Source organism: Miscanthus floridulus, chromosome 3 (genome assembly GCF_019320115.1).
Source record: "Miscanthus floridulus cultivar M001 chromosome 3, ASM1932011v1, whole genome shotgun sequence".
Taxonomy (NCBI): Eukaryota; Viridiplantae; Streptophyta; class Magnoliopsida; order Poales; family Poaceae; genus Miscanthus; species Miscanthus floridulus.
The window spans coordinates 87869998-87880277 of NC_089582.1; the positions used below are offsets into that span (position 1 = coordinate 87869998).

Here is a 10280-nt window from a genome sequence, read left to right on the forward strand (position 1 = left end):
ATCATGGTTCGTGATTTTTACCGTGTTGGTCTTGTAACGATCTACTCGTACCAGTCGGAATTCTGCCATCCGAGTTAAGTGATACATGTAAATCCAGTCATGGCAAGATGGAGATCAATCAGATTGATCAAATCGAACCTAGGTCAAGTGTCGAGCGCATGTGATGCACAACAGTGATAGATTGGATCTACTGTCGGGTGCCGGGGTGCAAGAAAAAGTGTTGTTCGGTAAAACAACCATAACTTTTGCATACGACCTCGGATTGAGACGAATTCTATATGAAAATTGTAGAGAAATTTTTTTTACATCCGATTCTCACCCGCTTTGCCAGTTTCACTAAAATTAGATTTGCGAAAAAAGGTCGAGAAGATGGTGTTTTTAGTGTTTTAAGATTAGACGTTGGAATCGGTTAACTCTGTTTTTGCAGGAATTTATGACTGGTATAGCCCTTATGTGTATGTGATGCATGTATGTAATTAATTCATGGCTTGCATGTCGTGAGTATGACAATATGGCTGGAGCCACTAAGATATTGTCAAATTGATGTAATGGCCTGCATGCCAAACTGTGATGATCCTATCCGCGACTATGTAATCTTCTTCACTGCCTTGCGTTAGTGATAGCTAGTCTTGGTGGACTCATCACTAAAGGATGGGATACATGGATCATGGAGATGGAGATCATCATGAGGAACAGTTCGATGGAGATGGAGATCTCCAAAGGAACATTGGGCTATACCATGTCACATCTCTGTGTTAATGCCGTTCTTACTATATTCTACTTTCATGTGCGATAATGTTTTTGTCTACATGCGATGGTGAAGTAGAACGATCCCTCGGCAATGTTTAAGTTAAAATGCTTCCCCAAACCTTGCACTGTTAGGTGTCTTGTACAATCGGTGGTGGGTCTATGAAACTAGGGTGCCACTGGTTTTCCTTGACTAGACATGTTCGTATCAGATACTTACAGCAGAAGGGTTGGTTACTTGAACAAGGTCATCCTAATGGTTAGGGACCTTGGAGCATGAGTAGTTGGGCACCAAAGCATAGAGGTGCTACCCAACAACAAGAGTCATATGTGATATGATTAGCAAAGCGTTGCTTACCAATCTACCATGTCTTCTAGCGGTGATGCTAAAGCTCACTAGTAGACTTGTTAGTTGTAGGTCTTGAATCACTAAGTTTCAATAGAGGGATATTGATTTTAGTGGGAGTAGATTATATTAAAGTTTTAATATTGTTTACTCTATCTTGGATACATTGTCTTAGTATTTTGCATTACTTTTGTTGTAGATAAATGGCACCTAGCAATCAACCATTTACTTTGCGTTCAATTCTTGAGAAAGATAAGTCGAATGGAACAAACTATACGGATTGGATCCGCAACCTGAGAATTGTTCTCAGGGTAGAGAAAAAGGAAGAAATTCTAGACACCCCATTACCAGATGAGCCTGCTGATAATGCACCTGCTGCAGAGAAAAACGCTTACAAGAAAGCATGTGATGCTGATCTTGAAGTGAGTTGCCTTATGCTTGCTTGTATGGAACCAGATCTGTAGTTGCAGTTTGACAATAACCATGCAGCGCACGATATGATCATGGCACTCAATGATATGTTCCAGACTCAAGCCAGGACTGAAAGGTTCAATGTCTCAAAGGCTTTTGCTGAAACCAAGCTAGTAGAGGGCGCAACAGTTGGGCCACATGTGATCAAAATGGTTGGTTACACTCAGAGGTTGGAGAAGCTGGGCTTCCCAATTGGCCCTGAATTAGCTACTGATTTTATTCTTGCGTCTCTTTCTCCCAGCTATGGAAATTTCATCACGAACTACCATATGCATGGGGCGGAGAAGGGCTTGAATGAGTTATGTAGCATGCTTAAAACAATAGAGGCTGACATCAAGAAAGGTGCTGGCAGTAGCCATGTGATGGCGGTCCAAAACAAGCCTAAGTTTAAGAAGAAGGGCAATTCTTGGAAGAAGAAAAAGGGCAAGGCTAAAGATGAGATCTCTGAGCCAAACCCACCTGCGCCCAAGGCTGGACCACCTGCTGATGCTAAGTGCTTTCATTGTCATGGGAAAGGTCACTGGAAGAGGAACTGCAAGCTATACCTAGAATCCATTAAGGATCACGGTAGTAAAGGTACTCCCATAGCTTGTACACTTGTTGTTTATGTTACAGACATTTTTCTTGCTAATTCTTATATTAATTCTTGGGTATTTGATACCGGATCGGTTGCTCATATTTGCAATATGATGTAGGGAATGATAAGAAGTAGAAGCGTGGAAAAGGGAGAAGTTGATTTGTGCGTGGGCAATAATGCAAGAATTGCTGCGTTGAACGTCGAGACGATGCAACTCCACCTCCCGTTAGGATTTATTATGGAGTTAAATAATTGTTATTTTGTTCCTAGTTTAAGTCAAAACATTGTGTCACCTTCATGTTTGATGAAGGATGGTTATTCATTTGCGAGTAAAGACAATGGTTGTGTGATCTCTAAAAATGACATGTTTGTGGTTTCTGCATCCATTATGAATGGGTTATTTATTTTAAATCTTGAAGATGCTCCTATCTATAATATAAGTGCTAAAAGGCCTCGGCTTAATGAGTTAAGTCCTACCTATATGTGGCATTGTCGTTTAGGTCATATAAGTGAGAATCGCATGAAGAGGCTCCATTCTGATGGGCTTTTAACTTCGTTTGATTTTGAATCATACAAGACATGTGAGGCTTGCCTGCTGGGCAAGATGACCAAGACGCCTTTCACAGGTTTTCCTAAGATGGCGGCAGACTTGCTGGAACTCATACATACTGATATATGCGGACCAATGAGTAAGATAGCAAGAGGCGGATTCCAATACTTCATAACCTTCACTGATGACTTTAGTAGATATGGCTATGTCTACTTAATGAAACATAAGTCTAAGACATTTGAAAAGTTCAAGGAGTTTCAGAGTGAAGTAGAGAATCAACGTGGCAAGAAAATTAAGCCTTTGCGATCTGATCATGGAGGCAAATATTTGAGCCACGAGTTTAGCAATCATCTAAAGAGTTGCAGAATTGTTCCACAGCTTACGCCACCTAGAACACCTCAGAGAAATGGCATGTCCGAGCAACGTAATCGGACTTTGTTGGACATGGTTTGGTCTATGATGAGCCAGTTAGACCTACCGTTATCATTTTGGGGATACGCTCTAGAAACAACCGCTTTCACATTGAATAGGGTACCATCTAAGTCAGTAGTTAAGACACCACATGAGATGTGGACTGGTAAGAGTCCTAGTTTGTCTTTTCTGAAAATTTGGGGTTGTGAAGTTTATGTCAAATGACTTATGACAGATAAACTAACACCCAAATCAGACAAATGCTTTTTCGTGGGATATCCGAAGGAAACTTTAGGGTATTACTTCTACAACCGATCAGAGGGCAAAGTGTTTGTTGCTCGGAACGGTGTTTTCTTAGAGAAAGAGTTTCTCAGAAGAGAGAAAAGTGGACAGAAGGTGTATCTTGAAGAAGTTCAAGATGAGCCAGTTGGGAAGGACTCTACGAGTGATGCTAATATAGCAGAACAAGTTGAGATACCCGTGGCAATAGAAACACCGCCACAACCACGAAGGTCAGCAAGAATCCATGAGTTGTGTGGGGATTTGTTATTGTTAGACAATGATGAACCTGCGACTTATGCGGAAGCAATGATGGACCCAGATTCTAAGAAATGGCAAAGTGCCATGAGATCCGAGATAGATTCCATGGGAAACAATCAAGTTTGGAACTTGGTTGACATGCCTGATGGGGTTAGACCCATAGAGTGCAAATGGATCTATAAAAAGAAAAAGGATATGGATGGAAACATTCACATCTATAAAGCTCGACTTGTTGCAAAGGGTTTTCAGCAAGTTCAAGGAATTGACTACGACGAGACTTTCTTGCCGGTAGCGATGCTTAAATCTATCCGGATCATTCTAGCAATAGCTGCTTATTTCGATTATGAGATATGGCAGATGGATGTTAAAACAGCCTTTCTAAATGGAAATTTGGATGAGGACGTGTATATGATACAACCCGAAGGTTTTGTTGATCCAAACAATGCTGGAAAAATATGCAAGCTTCAGAAATCCATTTATGGGTTAAAGCAAGCATCTCGGAGTTGGAACATTCATTTTGATGAAGTGGTCAAAGGGTTTGGCTTCCGTCAGAATGAAGAAGAACCTTGTGTTTACAAGAAGGAAAGTGGGAGCACTGTTGTATTTCTGATCTTGTATGTGGATGATATATTATTGATTGGGAATGACATTCCTATGTTGCAATCCATAAAGACTTCATTGAATAATAGTTTTTCTATGAAGGATTTAGGAGAAGCAGCACATATTTTGGGCATCAAGATCTATAGAGATAGATCGAAGAGGCTTATAGGATTAAGCCAAGATACATACATTGACAAGGTGTTGAAATGATTCAACATGGAACAATCCAAGAAAGGGTTCTTGCCTATGTCACATGGTATGCGCTTTAGCGATAAACAGTGTCCTTCGATAGCTAATGAGCGGAAGCACATGAGTAAGGTTTCATATGCCTCGACAGTTGGTTCCATCATGTACGCCATGATATGTACTCGCCTAGATGTGTCATATGCTCTAAGTGTTGCGAGTAGGTACCAAGCTAATCTAGGAGAGAGTCACTGGACACTTGTTAAAAACATTCTTAAGTACTTAAGAAGGACTAAAGATGTGTTCCTAATCTATGGAGGTGAGGAGGAGCTCGTTGTAAATGGTTACACTGATGCTAGCTTCCAAACTGACACGGATGATTCATAGTCTCAATCAGGTTTTGTGTTCACAATAAATGGTGGTGCTGTAAGTTGGAAAAGTTCCAAGTAGGAGACGGTGACCGATTCTACAACAGAGGCCGAATACATTGCAGCTTCTAGAGCTATGAAGGAAGGTGTTTGGATGAGGAGGTTCCTCATTGAACTTGGTGTGTTTCCGAATGCGTCTAGCCAATTGAATCTACGTTGTGACAACAATGGGGCAATTGCGCAGGCTAAGGAGCCAAGGAATCACCAAAAGAGCAAACATGTACTGCGGAAATTTCACCTCATTCAAGAGTTCATTAGACGAGATGAGATCAAGATGTGCAAGATACACACAGATTTGAATGTTGTAGATCCTTTGACAAAGGCTCTTCCATAGCCTAAGCATGAGGTGCACATAAGAGCTATGTGTATTAGATATCTTCGAGATTAACTCTAGTGCAAGTGGGAGATTGTTAGGAGTATGCCCTAGAGATAATCATAGAGATGATTATATTGCCTTGTATCCATGATATATTATGAGTTCATTGAATTTCCATTAAAGACAACCTATATCGATTAGCAATTATGTGAATTGTTTGTAAAACTCTTTTACTTGAATGGTTATTCTAATGTTGTCCCTGGTCAGAGTTCGTGTGAGGACACACATGAATAATGGATCAGCACATTATTAGTTGATGACTATGTTTCACAAGTCATAGACATGGAGATGTCAAACTAATAATGTGGGCATATGTATGACATGGGGCTAGACAGACCCAACGTGAGATGTCGTTATTATCTCTATTCACATCATGTACGTTATGTCCTTAGACCTGAGATTGTTGTATGTATTCAAGATGTGAAATGACCTACTCAGGGACTATCAAATGCTACTCCGTAACAGGGTAGTTATAAAGGTGGTTTTTGGGTTTGTCGGGAAACATGCCGAGACATAGACAATCAAGATGGAATTTGCCCCTCTCTATATATGAGAGAGATATCACTGATCACTCTAATGATTAGATCAAGAAATGTATGGCCGTGCTTGGGTTAAGTGTTAACCTATGAGTTGGACCAAATATCGTGAGGCAAGGGAATAACAAGTATGTGGTTTTGTGGTGGTTCATCTGATATGATCTTTGCGTACACATAGGAGTTGACATGCCTTGCTAGAGGCCACTATCAACTAATGGCTGAGAAGGAGTACTCGGGCCATGTCTATGTGTGCGTGAACCCATAGGGTCGTACGCTTAAGGGGCTAGAAGCCTAGTTGGGATTGGATCCGAATTTGACAAGGCTTAGGGTTACTAATGGGCCTCTAACTCAGGAGCTCATTAGGGACGCCTATAAATATGTGGGGTGGGGCAACGGGGCAAATCAATCCATGCCTTTTGGCAGCCGCCGCTGCCCATCCTATGCCCGCACCTGCTGCTCCTCGTGGACCTAGCAGTCCGGAGGTGCAACGCTTCCTCCCTGTACGTGTGGATACCTCAGAGGTGCTGCATCTGGAGCACAAGGATGAACCGCACAATGGGGACGGATGGATGGACAACCTCACAACTACATGACACTACTATGATGCGTTCGACTACATCGAGTCGCTTCCGCTGCACCTGCGCGTCTAGTGGTAATCCCGTGATCTATAACTAGCAGTAGATCCTGGTTTATGAGGTTGAAATTTTTGTTTTCCGACTAGCGTAGCATCCTCATAACCCTTCACCTTTGACCTTGTCTTTGCCATTGTCGCCAAATGTGATACTATCATAGCCATTACTATCATTGGTGTTGATTGAGTTGAACATTCTTGCATCACCGGTCATGTGTTGAGTGCACCCACTATCAAGAACCCAATGCCTTCCTCTGGCTTTATAATTGACCTACAAAAGAAGATCAATTCTTTTTAGGTACGCACACTTGCTTGGGTCCTTGGAGGTTAGTAACCAAGCTCTTTGGCACCCATATGTGACACCTCGAGTGTTTAAATACTAAAATATGCCATGTCATCATATGCATAGCACATCATTCAGGTGTTAGTAAAAATTTTGATATGCATACACTAAAACAAGTTTACCTTTATGTGGTATGTGTTGAATTGTATTGTTTGAATCAAGTTGAAAATTTTGTTTGGATTTGAATTTTCAAGAAAACCCTGATTTTCAGTATTTAAATCCTACCCTGAAAACTCATTTCAAAATCTAAGCATATTTTGGGGTTGAGCCTAAAAGAAAAAGTGTAGAGCTTGTCAAGTTATACAAAGTTTATTTTTGGAGTTTTCAAAGTTGTTATGAAAAATTTGAAGTAATTTGAAAAAGGCGAAATTCTTTAAATATCCCCTATTTGAATTCAAATTTGCATTTCAAAATGTGGACCGAATTAGGGGGTGGATATAAAAGCAAAGTTGTAGAACTTTGGATTTTGAACAACTTTTCTTTTTGGAGATTTTTGAGTTGTTATATAAATTTGAGAGTAATTTGGGAAAATATGTGGGTGGCAATTTTGTAATTTTGGTGAATAGTAGTCACAGCCGACATCCCACCGCCGGCCATGTTTCCACCGACTTCTACGCACGCCCTTAGGTGCCACCTCTGGCCTTGACATGTCCGTGTCGTCGTGGCGTGTCAAGAGCACCGTTCACCGTCGCTTTTCGCCCGCTGGTTAAGTCTCGAACGTCGTCGCCATTCTCCTTTCTCCTCCTCTGCTTTCCCGACGCTACCGCCATAGCTCCGTCGAGCTCGTCTCGCCTCCTCAGCGCAAACCAGCCTTGGCAAAGTAGTGTCTAAGCTCTACTTGCTCCTTGTGCACCCAGTAGACCAACCCTTGAAGCTTGGCTCTGCTGGGAACCCACGGTGCGTGTCTTTCTTCCCTGCGGCCAGCAACCTCACCGTGGTGTGCGCGTCGCCATGGCTGGAGCTCCACGGTGGGTCTTTGTCCTTGCTCAGCGTGTCACCAGCTTCGCCTTGATCCCGTGTTGCTCTATGACCGGTTATTTGATCCTTTTGACCATCGCAGTCGCCTGAACGCTGTCACCGACGTGGTTCGCACCACCGTGATCGCTGTGACCGTCGACCGGCCTCTCCGTTGTTCCTTTGGCTCATCCATCGCCTTCAACGTGATCGGGGTGAGCTCCTGGTTCTTCCTGAGTGGTTTGTTTCACCGTTATCAGTCTCCTGTCGCTGACGTAGCACTGCCGTGCAGTCGTGGCCGCCATGGCCGGCGTAGTGCTCGGTCCAGTCCGTAATTGGTCTCCTGGTGCCACGAATCGATGCGCCGTGATGTAGTGTTCATGTTTGTACCTTGGCCGTCGCCGGTAACCTCGCTGTCGGTGAGATTTTGCCGGTCAAAGCTGCTGTCGCCGTGGTCAGCGCGGGAGGTAGGGGATGACATGTGGGGTCGGTTGTCAGTGACTCAGTGTTCAAAATGGATTTTTCTATTTTGCAGATTTGAATGAATAGTGATAGTTTTTGTTATTTTTGTGTAGAATTATTAAAGTTCCAAAAATTATGAAATTTTTTTTGTGACCTCTCTGTGATGTATCTTATTTAAGAAAAATATGAAATGTTGTTTTCAGTACTTTTGAATGTGATGAAAATTGCTCAATTAATTAATAAATGGGTTTCCATGATTTTTCTAGGCTTAATTAAATATCCAAAAATTATGAAAATTGTTTTGCCACTTACTTATCATGTGATGAACCTTTACAAAAATTTTGAGCTCAATTGGAACAAGTTGATTTATTTCATAATTTTGAATTAAATAATTAATTCATAAAAGCAAATAGTAACCTTTAATGATTTAGGTTTTTCTTGAATTTTTGATTGAGTGATGACCTTGGGTCATTAGTTGGTAATGATCCTTGGTAATTGAAGTATGTGTTATGAAAAAGGCTTAGTTAGTTTGACTTGCAACTGTACCACAAAGGAAAGTTGTATTCGAGTTGTTAATTTTGCATCCATCATCAAGCATCGTGTTTCGTATCCCGCATCATGTTAAACATGGCATTGTTACTATGTGTAGTGAACGAAGGTGAACATGTGGTAGTTAATCAAGTTGTGGAGGAGGTTAATCCATCTGTTGAGGTCAGATCTGATAATTATGGAATGTCTCAGGAACCTGACTTTTCCTTGAACCAAGGTAAGCCCCGGATGCATTTAAACCTACCTTGTGTTTTATAAGTTTTTATTGCTTTTGCTTTTAAATACTACATTAAGTGATTAGGAGTTGAGTGGAAACCTAATTGGTGCATTACCAACCTTGTTTTTCCATATCTACCTTGTTACCAGTTTTAATTCGTAAATGCATAGTTATGCTTAGTCATGCTTAGCCGGGTGGTTACCTATCACCTGGGAGTTTTAAATGGATCTTTGGTTACTTATGTTATCATGAGATATGAGCATGTGAAGTAATAAATCTAGATTGGACGGACTCGGTGTGTGAGAGCCACAAGACATGGAGGTCTTGTGAGCAGCTTCTTTCCGCCTGTGTCGATTAAGGTCCATCCGTTGTTGAATTGCATGAGATGAGACTTTGTAGTGCTAACCACATACTCTGGTAAGCCTTAACTCGGCTATTCTATTACGAGAATGGCTACTCGCATACTGGGAGTGGAGAGATGGTGAGAGTAGCGTGTACCCACGTGGCCATGGGCTGGAATGGTGGAGTACTGTATTCTCGGGTGGTGCGGACCCGTTCTTGTTGTAGAGGATCTGAGGGCAGGTTAGTATATGTAGGTCGGGGACCTACATATGTCGTGTGGTCTGGAATCCCCAATTGGGTTATAATCGGTTCGAATCGGCGTTACTCCTCAGTTATGGAGACTCAACTCACTGTTCATCATCGTAGTTTAATAACTAGAACTTGAGTAAGGTTTGAGAAAGAGTTTGATATGAAGTTCATGATCTCATTATGGATCATGGCAGATTCATATGTGGTTCTTATAAAGTTTTATATGTTGAAGTAAAGAATTTTGTTAAAGAGCTTTTATGCAAAAGAACTTTGATTATTGCTAAAGCCATACCTTGAATCCCTGAGCCTGCATTCCTGAGTCTTCTCAGTTTTTTTTTCTGGTTAAGTCTTGTTGAGTACTTTTATACTCAGGGTTCGTTGACCCTTGTTGCAGGTGAGCCTCATGAGTAGGTCTATTTTGGACCTTGCTGCATGACTGTTGTTCATGTTGATGATGATAAGTGAATGTGTGATCTTTGGGTAGGATGCTTATTTTGTGTGTTTGTATTATGATACTAATGCCACTCCACTGCTACTATGGTTTGTAATAATTATTGAACTTAGTTTGTAAGGTTTGAAACAACTGGTTTGTAAACTAAGTTAACGTAAGACTTCCACTATTTTACTCTAGTGTAGATATTTGAATAAATGTTGTAATACTGCAATGACTCTGTAATGTGATCCTGCTCGAAAATCATGGATGATTCAGGGTTCCCCGAGGACACCCGATAGTCTTCCTAAGTTACCAGGAACATATGCATAGTCGTT

The 10280-nt window shown here is 41.4% G+C and overlaps 1 pseudogene; it reads left to right on the plus strand.

Annotated features, from left to right (window-relative positions):
* The first annotated feature begins 1329 nt into the window (after nt 1–1329).
* Nucleotides 1330–2276, plus strand: LOC136543995 (uncharacterized; annotated as a pseudogene).
* The last annotated feature ends 8004 nt before the right edge of the window (nt 2277–10280 follow it).